Source organism: Tachyglossus aculeatus, chromosome 25 (genome assembly GCF_015852505.1).
Source record: "Tachyglossus aculeatus isolate mTacAcu1 chromosome 25, mTacAcu1.pri, whole genome shotgun sequence".
NCBI classification, from domain to species: domain Eukaryota; kingdom Metazoa; phylum Chordata; class Mammalia; order Monotremata; family Tachyglossidae; genus Tachyglossus; species Tachyglossus aculeatus.
This window is the reverse complement of record NC_052090.1, coordinates 4,069,631-4,082,684: the sequence shown is the minus strand read 5'-3', so window position 1 is coordinate 4,082,684 and position 13,054 is coordinate 4,069,631. Positions and strand designations below refer to the sequence as shown.

The window sequence follows — 13,054 nt, the reverse complement described above, 5'->3', positions numbered from 1 at the left end:
AGGTGAGGCGAGCGGGCTGCGCAGGCGCAGTGGCGACGGCGGCCCTCGTCAGCTGGCCCTGTCGGGTGAGGCGAGCGGGCTGCGCAGGCGCAGTGGCGACGGCGGCCATCGTCAGCGGGCCCCGTCGGGTGAGGCGAGCGCGCTGCGCAGGCGCAGTGGCGACGTCGGCCATCGTCAGCTGGCCCTGTCAGGTGAGGCGAGCGGGCTGCGCAGGCGCAGTGGCGACGGCGGCCCTCGTCAGCTGGCCCTGTCGGGTGAGGCGAGCGGGCTGCGCAGGCGCAGTGGCGACGGCGGCCCTCGTCAGCTGGCCCTGCCGGGTGAGGCGAGCGGGCTGCGCAGGCGCAGTGGCGACGGCGGCCATCGTCAGCGGGCCCTGTCGGGTGAGGCGAGCGCGCTGCGCAGGCGCAGTGGCGACGGCGGCCATCGTCAGCTGGCCCTGTCGGGTGAGGCGAGCGGGCTGCGCAGGCGCAGTGGCGACGGCGGCCCTCGTCAGCTGGCCCCGTCGGGTGAGGCGAGCGGGCTGCGCAGGCGCAGTGGCGACGGCGGCCCTCGTCAGCGGGCCCCGTCGGGTGAGGCGAGCGGGCTGCGCAGGCGCAGTGGCGACGGCGGCCATCGTCAGCGGGCCCTGTCGGGTGAGGCGAGCGCGCTGCGCAGGCGCAGTGGCGACGGCGGCCCTCGTCAGCTGGCCCCGTCGGGTGAGGCGAGCGGGCTGCGCAGGCGCAGTGGCGACGGCGTGGGGGGGGGGAGGACGCGCGCGCGCGCCTTCCGCGTGTGTCACGTGACCGAGGAGGCGTGGAGGCCGGAAGTTTGGGGTTGGCGCGCGCGCGCCGCCGCTGGGGCTGCCGCTGAGGGCCGCGGGTGCCCGGATGTAAGGCGAGCGCGGCGCTGACGTGAGGTGACCCCCGCCATTGCTGAGGTGAGTGAGGCCCCCCCGTCTGAGGGGAGGAAGGAAGGGAGCACCTGTATAGATGTATATATGTTTGTACCTATTTATTACTCTATTTATTTATTTTACTTGTACATATCTATTCTATTTATTTTATTTTGTTAGGATGTTTGGTTCTGTTCCCTGTCTTCCCCCTTTTAGACTGTGAGCCCACTGTTGGGTAGGGACTGTTTGTACCTTTGTATGTTTGTATGTATTATGTTTGTACATATTTATTACTCTATTTATTTATTTATTTTATTCGTACCTATCTATTCTATTTGTTTTATTTTGTTAGGATGTTTGGTTCTGTTCCCTGTCTTCCCCCTTTTAGACTGTGAGCCCACTGTTGGGTAGGGACTGTTTGTACATTTGTATGTTTGTATGTATTATGTTTGTACATATTTATTACTCTATTTATTTATTTTATTCGTACCCATCTATTCTATTTGTTTTATTTTGTTAGGATGTTTGGTTCTGTTCCCTGTCTTCCCCCTTTTAGACTGTGAGCCCACTGTCGGGTAGGGACTGTTTGTACCTTTGTATGTTTGTATGTATTATGTTTGTACATATCTATTACTCTATTATTTATTTATTTTATTTGTACCTATCTATTCTATTTGTTTTATTTTGTTAGGATGTTTGGTTTTGTTCTCTGTCTCCACCTTTTAGACTGTGAGCCCACTGTCGGGTAGGGACTGTTTGTACATTTGTATGTTTGTTTGTATGTATTATGTTTGTACATATCTATTACTCTATTATTTATTTATTTTATTTGTACCTATCTATTCTATTTGTTTTATTTTGTTAGGATGTTTGGTTTTGTTCTCTGTCTCCACCTTTTAGACTGTGAGCCCACTGTCGGGTAGGGACTGTTTGTACATTTGTATGTTTGTTTGTATGTCTTATGTTTGTACATATTTATTACTCTATTTATTTATTTTATTCGTACCTATCTATTCTATTTATTTTATTTTGTTAGGATGTTTGGTTTTGTTCTCTGTCTCCCCTTTTAGACTGTGAGCCCACTGTTGGGTAGGGACTGTTTGTACATTTGTATGTTTGCTTGTATGTATTATGTTTGTACGTATTTATTACTCTATTTATTTATTTTATTTGTACCTATCTATTCTATTTATTTTATTTTGTTAGGGTGTTTGGTTTTGTTGTCTGTCTCCCCCTTTTTAGACTGTGAGCCCACTGGTGGGTAGGGACTGTCTCTACATGTTGCCAACTTGTCCTTCCCGAGCGCTTAGTACAGTGCTCTGCACACAGTAAGCGCTCAATAAATACGATTGATGATGATGATGATGATGAAGAAGGAAGGAAGAAAGGAAAGGGACGACGGGGGTGGTGCCAAGGTCAAGGCCAAGCGCGGCCCGGGGTGGGAGGACCGGCCATCCATCAATCAATCAATCAATCATATTTATTGAGCGCTTACTATGTGCAGAGCACTGTACTAAGCACTTGGGAAGTCCGAGTTGGCAACATCTAGAGACAGGCCCTACCCAGCAGTGGGCTCACAGTCTAAAAGGGGGAGCCAGAGAACAAAACCAAACATACTAACAAAATAAAATAAATAGAATAGATATGGACAAGTAAAATAAATGAGTAAATAGAGTAACAAGTATGTACAGACATATATCCAGGTGCTGTGGGGAAGGGAAGGAGGTAAGATGGGGGGGATGGAGAGGGGGACGAGGGGGAGAGGAAGGAAGGGGCTCAGTCTGGGAAGGCCTCCTGGAGGAGGTGAGCTCTCAGTTGGGCCTTGAAGGGAGGAAGAGAGCAAGCTTGGCGGATGTTTACTGAGCGCTTACTGTGTGCGGAGCGCTGTACTGAGCGCTTGGGAAGTCCAAGTTGGCCACCTAGAGAGCCGTCCCGACCCAGCAATGGGCTTGCCATCATCATCATGGTGTGTGGTAAGCTCCTACTATGTGCCAAGCGCTGGGGGGGAGACCAGCTGATCAGGTTGTCCCCCATGGGGCTCCCAGTCTTTCATTCATTCATTTAATTGTATTTATGGAGTGCTTACTGTGTGCGGAGCACTGTACTAAGCGCTTGGGAAGTCCAAGTTGGCCACCCGGAGAGCCGTCCCGACCCAGCCACGGGCTCTCCAGCGTCAAGATGGTGTGTGGTAAGCGCCTACCAGGTGCCAAGCGCTGGGGAGGGGAGACTGTTCATTCATTCATTCAATTGTACTTACTGAGCGCTTACTGTATGTGGAGCACTGTAGTAAGCGCTTGGGAAGTCCAAGTTGGCCACATATAGAGCCGTCCCAACCCAGCAACGGGCTTGCCATCATCATCGTGGTGTGTGGTAAGCGCCTACTATGTGCTAAGCCCTGGGGGGGTGGGGGGAGACCCCCCGATCAGGTTGTCCCCCGTGGGGCTCCCAGTCTTTCATTCATTCATTTAATTGTATTTATCGAGCGCTTACTGTGCGCAGAGCACTGTACTAAGCGCTTGGGAAGTTATAGAGACGGTCCCTACCCAGCAACAGGCTCGCCATCATCGTCATGGTGTATGGTAAGCGCCTTCTATGTGCTAAGCACTGGGGGGAGACCAGCTGATCAGGTTGTCCCCCGTGGGGCCCCCAGTCTTTCATTCATTCATTTAATCATATTTATTGAGCACTTACTGGGTGCGGAGCACTGTACTAAGCGCTTGGGAAATCCAAGTTGGCCACATGGAGAGACGTCCGTACCCAGCAACGGGCTCGCCATCATCCTCATGGTGTGTGGTAAGCGCTTACTATGTGCCAAGCACTGGTGAGGGGAGACCGTGCAGTCATTCATTCAGTCATATTTATCGAGTGCTTACTGTGTGCGGAGCACTGTACTAAGCGCTTGGGAAGTCCAAGTTGGCCACATATAGAGCCGTCCCGACCCAGCAGCAGGCTCACCATCATCATCGTGGTGTGTGGTAAGCGCCTACTATGTGCTATGCGCTGGGGGGGGGAGACCAGCCGATCAGGTTGTCCCCCGTGGGGCTCCCAGTCTTTCATTCATTCATTTAATCATATTTATCGAGCGCTTACTGTGTGCGGAGCACTGTACTAAGCGCTTGGGAAGTCCATGTTGGCCACATATAGAGCCATCCCGACCCAGCAACGGGCTCGCCATCATCATCATGGTGTGTGGTAAGCGCCTACTATGTGCTATGTGCTGGGCGGGGAGACCAGCCGATCAGGTTGTCCCCTGTGGGGCTCCCAGTCTTTCATTTATTCATTTAATCATATTTATCGAGCGCTTACTGTGTGCGGAGCACTGTACTAAGCGCTTGGGAAGTTATAGAAACAGTCCCTACCCAGCAACAGGCTCACCATCATCATCATGGTGTGTGGTAAGCGCCTTCCATATGCTAAGCACTGTGGGGAGACCAGCTGATCAGGTTGTCCCCCGTGGGGCTCCCAGTCTTTCATTCATTTAATTGTATTTATCGAGCGCTTACTGTGTGCGGAGCACTGTACTAGGCGCTTGGAAAGTCCAAGTTGGCCACATATAGAGCCGTCCCGACCCAGCAATGGGCTCACCATCATCATCGTGGTGTGTGGTAAGCGCTTACTGTGTGCCGAGTACTGTTCTAAGCACTGGGAAGGGGAGACCAGCTGATCAGGTTGTCCCCCACGGGGCTCCCAGTCTTTCATTCATTCATTCAATCGTATTTATTGAGCGCTTACTGTGTGCAGAGCACTGTACTAAGCGCTTGGGAAGTACAAGTCGGCGACATATAGAGATGGTCCTTACCCAACCACAGGCTCACAGTCTAGAAGGGGGAGGTGATTTCAGTTAAACAGAAATATCATCAAGCACCTAAATCTTTGTTATAATTATACACTTCGCTTATCGGGTAGCTGAACTCACTGAAATTGTCTAGGCCGATGAGGGAACTGAGGCCCGGAGGAGTGAAGTGACTTGCCCAGAGTCACCCAGCTGACAAGTGGCGGAGTCGGGATTAGAACCCACGACCTCTGACTCCCAAGCCCGGGCTCTGGCCATTCAGCCGTGGTATTCCTTCTAAGCGCTGGGGGAGTTACAGCGTAATCAGGTTGTCCCACGTGGGGCTCACCGCCTTAACCCCCATTTTCCAGATGAGGGAACTGAGGCACAGAGAAGTTACGCAGCGTGGCTTAATGGAAAGAGCCCGGGCTTGGGAGTCAGAGATCGTGGGTTCTAATCCCGGCCCTGCCATTTGTCAGCTGTGTGACTCTGGGCAAGTCACTTAACTTCTCTGTGCCTCAGTTCCCTCATCTGCAAAATGGGGATTAAGACTGTGAGCCCCACGTGGGACAACCTGATGACCTTGTATCTACCCCAGTGCTTAGAAAAGTGCTTGGCACATAGTAAGCGCTTAACAAATACCATTATTATTATTATTATTATTATTAAGCAGCGTGGCTCAGTGGAAAGAGCCCAGGCTTGGTCGTGAGTTCCAATCCATGCTCCACCATTTGTCAGCTGTGTGACTTTGAGCAAGTCACTTCACTTCTCTGTGCCTCAGTTCCCTCCTCTGTAAAGTCCTCTCCTGGTTCTTCTAGCTCATTAGCTCCCACAGCTCCAGCTACTGTCTCCACCTACATGATTCCCAACTCCGCCTCTCCAGCCCCGATCTCTCCTCCTCTCTGTAGTCTCGTACTTGTACCTTGTACTTCCCAAGCGCTTAGTACAGTGCTCTGCACACAGTAAGCACTCAATAAATGCGATTGAATGAATGAATGAATGGGAACGTTGGTTGGGAGAGCCCTTCCTCAGCGGTGTGGACTTGTTCGTTCGGGATAGGTGATAATGATAAGGATGGTGTTTGTTAAGCGACTGCTATGCGCCAAACACTGTTCTAAGCGCTAGGGGAGATACAAGGTAATCAGGTTGTCCCATGTGGGGTTCACGGTCTTCATCCCCATTTTACAGATGAAGTCACTGATTCAGAGAAATTAAGTTAATTTCTGATTCAGAGAAATTAATTAATTAAGAAATTAAGCCCGAGGTCACACAGCAGACAGATGGAGGAGCCAGTTGCAGACTAATAATAATAATGGTATTTATTAAGCGCTTACTACGTGCCAAGCACTCTTTTGAGCACTGGGGTACACACAAGGTGATCAGGTGGGGCTCAGAGTCTTAATCCTCGTTTTACAGATGAGGTAATGGAAGCACAGAGAAGTTAAGTGGCTTGCCCATGGTCACACAGCAGACAAGTGGCAGAGCCAGGATTAGAACCTACGTCCTCTGACTCCCAAGTCCGTGCTCTTTCCACTGACCAACACTGCTTCTCTAGATTGGGAAATTATGTGGGTCATTAATCGCGTTGCCTCAATCAATAAATACGATTGATGATGATGATGATGGGGATATTTAATAATGATAATAATGATGGTATTTAAGTGCTTACTGTGTCAAGCACTGCTCCAAGTGCTGGGCTAGATTCAAGGTAATCAGGGTGGACACAGTCCCTGTCCCACCTGGCGCTCACAGTCTTCATCCCCATTTTGCAGATGAGATCACTGAGGCCCAGAGAAGTGACGTGACTTGCCCATGGTCACACAAGAGACTGGTGGCAGAGCTGGGATTAGAACACAGGCCCTTCTGACTTCCAGACTTGTGCTTTATCCATTAAGCCATGTAGCTTCCCTAATATAGTATTTATTAAATGTCTCCATGTGATCAACACTGTGCTGATACATATGCTGTGTACATATTTATTACTCTATTTATTTTACTTGTACGTATCTACTGTATTTTATTTTGTTAGTATGTTTGGTTTTGTTGTCTGTCTCCCCCTTCTAGACTGTGAGCCCACTGTTGGGTAGGGACTGTCTCTATATGTTGCCAACTTGTTCTTCCCAAGCGCTTAGTACAGTGCTCTGCACACAGTAAGCGCTCAGTAAATACGATTGATTGCTGAGGGCTGGAGTAGATATTTAATCAGATCTGACACAGTCTCCGCCCCACAAGGGGCTCGCAGTCCAAGAGGAAAGGAAGACAGATCTCTTATTCCTATTTTAAGTGACTTGCCCAAGGTCACCCAGCAGGTAAGTGGAGGAGCCAGAATTAGGAACCTGGATCTCCTCACTCGGTACCGTGCTCTTTTCCGCTCAGCAACACTGCAGATGTAGCAAGAAGCAATTGCAGTATTTGGCACTTAAATGCCATGTCCTGATGGTTATGAATAATGTCAAACCTTTCTGGAAATTCCACACTTAGAAGACAGAAGCAAGAATGAAATATTCCACCAATCTGGCTCTGTGATGGGGTTTTCACTATGCCTAGCGTTCAGCTGTTGAGAGAGAAACAAACTTGCTGTAAACTGCAAGATTTCTCACAGCCTTGTAATTTAAGAAAACTCAGTTTGCCATTATCGTTCCTGGTCTCTGCTATTCAGGTAGCTCCGGCCATGCGGTCTTTTAAGGAGCAGAACTGGAACTTCTTGGTATTACTCTCGGAGTTAGCTGGGTGTCCGGGCAAGTAGTTCAGCACCCGAGCACGATCTTAATAACTAGAGAGAAGCCTGGCCTCAGCTGCTTCCATTCCGCATTCCTGAAGGGGTGGAGTGATCGGCAGAATCACGGTGGAATTTGTATGATTCTTGGCCTTTGCATTTCATTCATTCATTCAGTCGTATTTATTGAGCGCTTACTGTGTGCAGAGCACTGTTTTAAGCACTTGGGAAGTACAAATCGGCAGCATGTAGGAATGGTCCCTACCCACCAACGGGTTCACAGTCCAGAAGGGGAAGACAGATGACAAAACAAGACAGGTGACAATACCATCAGAATAAATAGAATTATAGCTATATGCACATCGTTAATAAAATAAATGGAGTGCTGTGGGGAGGGGAAGGGGGTAGGGCAGAGGGAGGGAGAGGAGCGATGGGGAGGAGGAAGAGAGGATAAGGGGGGGCTCAGTCTGGGAAGGCCTCCTGGAGGAGGTGAGCTCTCAGTAGGGCTTTGAAGGGAGGAAGAGAGCTAGCTTGGCGGATGTGCGGAGGGAGGGCATTCCAGGCCAGGGGGAGGACGTGGGCCGGGGGTCGATGGCGGGGCAGGCGAGAACGAGGCACGGTGAGGAGATTAGCGGCGGAGGAGCGGAGGGTGTGGGCTGGGCTGGAGAAGGAGAGAAGGGAGGTGAGGTAGGAGGGGGCAAGGGGATGGACAGCCTTGAAGCCGAGAGTGAGGAGTTTTTGCCTGATGCACAGATTGGTAGCCACTGGAGATTTTTGAGGAGGGGAGTAATATGCCCAGAGCGTTTCTGGACAAAGATAATCCGGGCAGCAACATGAAGTACGGATTGAAGTGGGGAGAGACACGAGGACGGGAGATCAGAGAGAAGGCTGATGCGGTAGTCCAGATGGGATAGGATGAGAGCTTGAATGAGCAAGGTAGCGGTATGGATGGAGAGGAAAGGGCGGATCTTGGCAATGTTGCGGAGCTGAGACCGGCAGGTTTTGGTGGTGGCTTGGATGTGAGGGGTGAATGAGAGAGCGGAGTGGAGGATGACACCAAGGTTGTGGGCTTGTGAGCCGGGAAGGATGGTAGTGCCGTCAACAGAGATGGGAAAGTCAGGGAGAGGGCAGGGTTTGGGAGGGAAGACAAGGAGTCAGAGTCAGAGTACGGCTAGGGAACATATCTGCTAATTCTGTTGTAGTCTACCAAGCGCTTAGCACAGAGAAGCAGTGTGGCTCAGAGGACAGAGCACGGGCTTGGGAGTCAGAGGTCATGTGTTCCAATTCCGGCTCTGCCAACCGTCAGCTGTGTAGCCTTGGGCAAGTAACTTAACTTCTCTGTGCCTCAGTACCCTCATCTGGAAAATGGGGACCAGAAATGGACACATTCCCCGCCCACAACGAGCTTACAGCCTTGATGCCTGGAAATAAACCACCCTGACCCTCTCTTTCTTTTGTTTTTAGGAGCTGGAAGTTTGGGGGCTAGCCTCCAAGCAAGCCTCAAACCTCACTCCTTGTTGTGACTACCCCTCTGCTCATTAGATAGGCACCTCAAATGGCAAGGGGATAATTTGGGGTCCCAGGTTCAGCCAGCCCATCCTTCAACTGCCTCACTCCTTGTTGTGACTACCCCTCTCCTCATTAGATAGGCACCTCATATGGCAAGGGGATAATTTGGGGTCCCAGGTTCAGCCAGCCCATCCTTCAACTGAAGGGGTGGCTTCAGGAAGTTGGAGTGAGATTTTCTCCCTTATCTCACCAGGCAGAACTGTCCCTCTGGCAACCTGGAGCCAAGCATCAACCTGCTTCCTAAATTTAAGTATTTGGGTGAACGCTCTTAACTCATTTTTAGTAGAAAAACAGGCTTCATCTTTTGAATATAATAAGGTAGCAAAATAAATCCAGCCCAAACTGCCAATTCCTGACATCTCACCAGTTCTCCTCAAGGGTTAATTTTCCTTCTCTTCCCTGCCCCCCCCCAGCCTTTCTGTCTTCCAGGCCTGTGCTATACTCTCTCGGCCAAGCTGCCTCTCTTCTAATATTTTCAGGCCTCTGTCGAGGTCTCTGGTTGCGTTGTCGGCCAGCCCTCATGAAATCATCTCAGAATCTTACTGAACGTTTCAGGGCAGCTGAATTTACTTAGATTTTTTCAGAAGGTCTTGGAAAACCATATCGAAGTCTTGGGGTTCCTCCGTGCATTTTTTTCTACAGCTGATGTTTTTCCAAGAGCACATTGCGTGTGTTGCGGCGGTCTGAAGGCACGTAGTGAGTTCAGTTGAGGGTATTCCTCAGGGGTCAATCCAGGAGTTTTAATAGCGGTGTTAAAGGGCCCCCAAGGCCACTTAGTAGCAGACTAAGTAATTGCAGCAAGATAACACACTGCCCCCGTTTCAGTCCAGGGCCGACAATTTAATTATCTCTGGAACTGTGTGCGGAAGGTGGGCTCCCAAAACCGACTCTTTGCATCCCCCAAGGGAGGGATTTCTTCTCAAATGTTCATGTCTCCCCTCATCAGAACAAAGGATCCCGAATCAGAGAAGAGCTCTAGAGAGAAGCCAGGACTGTTTACATCACCAGAGAGGGGGAATTTCCTTTCCGGGATCCATGCTTACGGTCATCAAAAGGAGGAGGAACCAGAACTGTTTGTCACCATTGGAGGAATTTCCTCTGGAAAGAGAGTTCCCGCATATCATCATCAAGAGGAAAGGGGAGCTTGCTTCATGCAGGGCTCTTTGATGAACTAGGAGCTGAGGGGAGGAGTCTGGGGGTGTCTGGTACTTTAAAAGAGAAGCAGCGTGGCTCAGTGGAAAGAGCACGGGCTTTGGAATCAGGTCACGGATTCAAATCCCGGCTCCGACGCTTGTCCGCTGTGTGACTTTGGGCAAGTCACTTAACTTCTCTGTGCCTCAGTTACCTCATCTGTAAAATAGGGATTAAGACTGTGAGCCCCCCATGGGACAACCTGATCACCTGGTAACCTCCCCAGCACTTAGAACAGTGCTTTGCACATAGTAAGCGCTTAATAAATGCCACTATTATTATTATTATTATTATTATTAAAAGGAACAAGACTGGAGAAGCAGCATGGACCTAGGTGTCAGAGGACCTGGGTTCTAATCCCAGCTCTGCCCGTTGCTTGCTGTGTAACCGTGGATAAGCCACTTAGTCTGCGGTTCAGACTGCAAAATGGGGATTCAGTTCCTGTGTATATGTATATATGTTTGTACATATGTATTACTCTATTTTGGTTGTACATATCTATTCTATTTATTTCATTTTGTTAGTATATTTGGTTTTGTTCTCTGTCTCCCCCTTTTAGACTGTGAGCCCACTGTTGGGTAGGGACTGTCTCTATATCTTGCCAACTTGTACTTCCCAAGCGCTTAGTACAGTGCTCTGCACACAGTAAGCGCTCAATAAATATGATTGATTGATTGATTGATTGTTCTCCCTCTTATACTGAGAGCCCCATGTGGGACAGGGACTGTGTCCAACCTGATTAACAGCACTTAGAACAGTGTTTGCCACATAGGAAGCACTTAACAAATACCATAAAAAAGGATGCATTTTCTGGTTTGTGCCAGGAGTGGTCACCTGTATTAAACCAGGAGGTCCTTCGATAAAGATGATCTGTGATGAGCATTAATCCTGGCACGTGGCCCTTCACAAGACAATTTCCCACGACCCGCGCTGGCCAGTGGTTTTCGGGTGAAGCGGTGCTGTTACCCGAGCGGGTTGGGGGTAGCAGTAGTTTTTATTGAGCACTTGGGATGTAGAAAATGAAGCAATTCTGGCTAGAATCTTTTGGCCCTGGATATTCATTGTCATATTTATTGAGCGCTTTCAGAGCTCTGTACTAAGCGCTTGGAAAGCACAATACTGTGAACCCGCTGTTGGGTAGGGACCGTCTCTATATGTTGCCAACTTGTACTTCCCAAGCGCTTAGTACAGTGCTCTGCACACAGTAAGCGCTCAATAAATACGATTGAATGAAACCCGAGAAGCAGCGTGGCCTGTTTGGGCCTGGGTGTTGGAGCATCTGCGTTCTAATGCTAGCTCTACCGCTTGTCTGCCGTGTGACCTTGGGTACATCACTTAACTTCCCTGTGCCTCAGAGAAGTTAAACATTTAACAGTGCTATTAAAAAAAGTACAGAGTGCATTTTTCAAATCCCCTCTCCTCTCATATCACCACAAAATTGGCGGTTTTTCTCCAATTTTCCTATCCCCAGATCATATACTCCCTATTATTGTCTTGCGCTCACTCTCTTTTGTACTTTTGTCCATATCAATTTGCACATTCTGTGTGAGCACTTCTTTGTTCATTCATGCCTTTCTCCTCTCTTGAGGGGTGTAAGTTATTTGTGGCAAAGAGCGTATTCTCCCAAGTGCTTAATACAGTGCTGTGCCCACAGTAGGTGATCAATAAGCATAATGTTTGCGGATCTCACGGTCCGGGGCAGTAACTGTTATGGCAAAAATGGACTGTTTATCTTGTAAGTCATTTGCATCAAACCAATTTTAGTGACTTTTCATTAATGTTGTCCGCCTTTCCTGTCTAGAGGTCTGTGTAATGACCGTTTGTTGTTTATATTTGGGATTTGAGTTCAGCTTCTTGTTCCGACAGGGTTGTTGAAGTACTGGTACAGAACTCCTTAAAGGTGTCTTTATTCTTTGTTCAGGGGCTTAACGTTCAGCTGACTTGGTGCTTAGAACAGTGCTTTGCACATAGTAAGCGCTTAATAAATGCCATTATTATTATTATTATTGGTGGATTAGAAGTCAACTTTGAACACAGTGGTTTTCTATACCCTAGGGTGAGCTTGGAGCCTACCAGATGTTTTGTTTTTGATATTGGATATGAATTTTTTGCTTGGCAGAGGAAAGAGCAGTCAGTGGTATTTAGTGTGTGTTTCCTGTGCGTAGCTAGGTGCTTCGGAGAGTACAGTGCAGTAGAATTGGTGGGCACCATCCCTGCCCACAAAAAGCTTACAGTCTAGAGCGGGAAACAGACAGTGAAATAAATACAGATTGGATCAGTGGCAAGGTATGAGTTCCTAAATGATGTGGGGCTGAGAATGGGGTGAATAAAAGGGTACAGATCCAAATGCATAAGAGATGCAGAAGAGAGGGAAATAAGGAGGCCTCTTGGAGGAGATGTGATTTTTAGGATGGCTTCAAAGGTGACAGGGAACATGTCCACCAATTGTTACATTGTACTCTCCCAAGCACTTAGTGCAATGCTCTGTACAAATAAGCTTTCAACAAGTGCAGTTGATTGTTGCTGAGAATTAGGCGTGCTTCCTGGCCACCAGCTGTTACATTGTACTCTCCCAAGCGCTTAGTGCAATGCCCTGTACACGTAAGCTTTCAAGTGCAATTGATTGTTGGTGAGAATTAGGTGTGCTTCCTGGCCTTCAGTCATAAGAATGAGGCAGGAGAAGGGCTTAGTACAATGGTATACTGTTAATCAGCAATATTTATTGAGTACTTATTGCGTGCAGAACATTGTAGTAAGTGCGTGGGAAAGTACAAAAGAGTTGGTAGATGGGATCCCGGCCCTCAAGCGTAAAGTCTACAGAGGGAGACAAAAATTGAAGTCAGTTACGGATAGGGGAAATAGTAGAGTATCAGGATAGGTGAGGCTGGCTTAGGGGGAACACAGTCAAAGGCCTAGGTGGCACAGAAGGGGCGGG

General features: G+C 49.0%; 1 protein-coding gene across 3 annotated transcripts in view; it reads left to right on the top strand.

Moving 5' to 3' along the window:
* Positions 1-856: 856 nt before the first annotated feature.
* The window catches only part of ESCO1 (establishment of sister chromatid cohesion N-acetyltransferase 1), a 61,017-nt gene continuing 48,819 nt past the window's right edge, over positions 857-13,054 (top strand). For 2 of the 3 annotated variants that reach the window (XM_038766605.1, XM_038766607.1), the window contains exon 1: positions 857-916. The gene's annotated coding sequence lies outside the window, so the exon portion shown is untranslated. Of the gene's footprint in view, positions 917-2,734; positions 2,845-13,054 lie in introns of those variants that run through there. The other variant, XM_038766606.1, reaches the window with a different exon arrangement.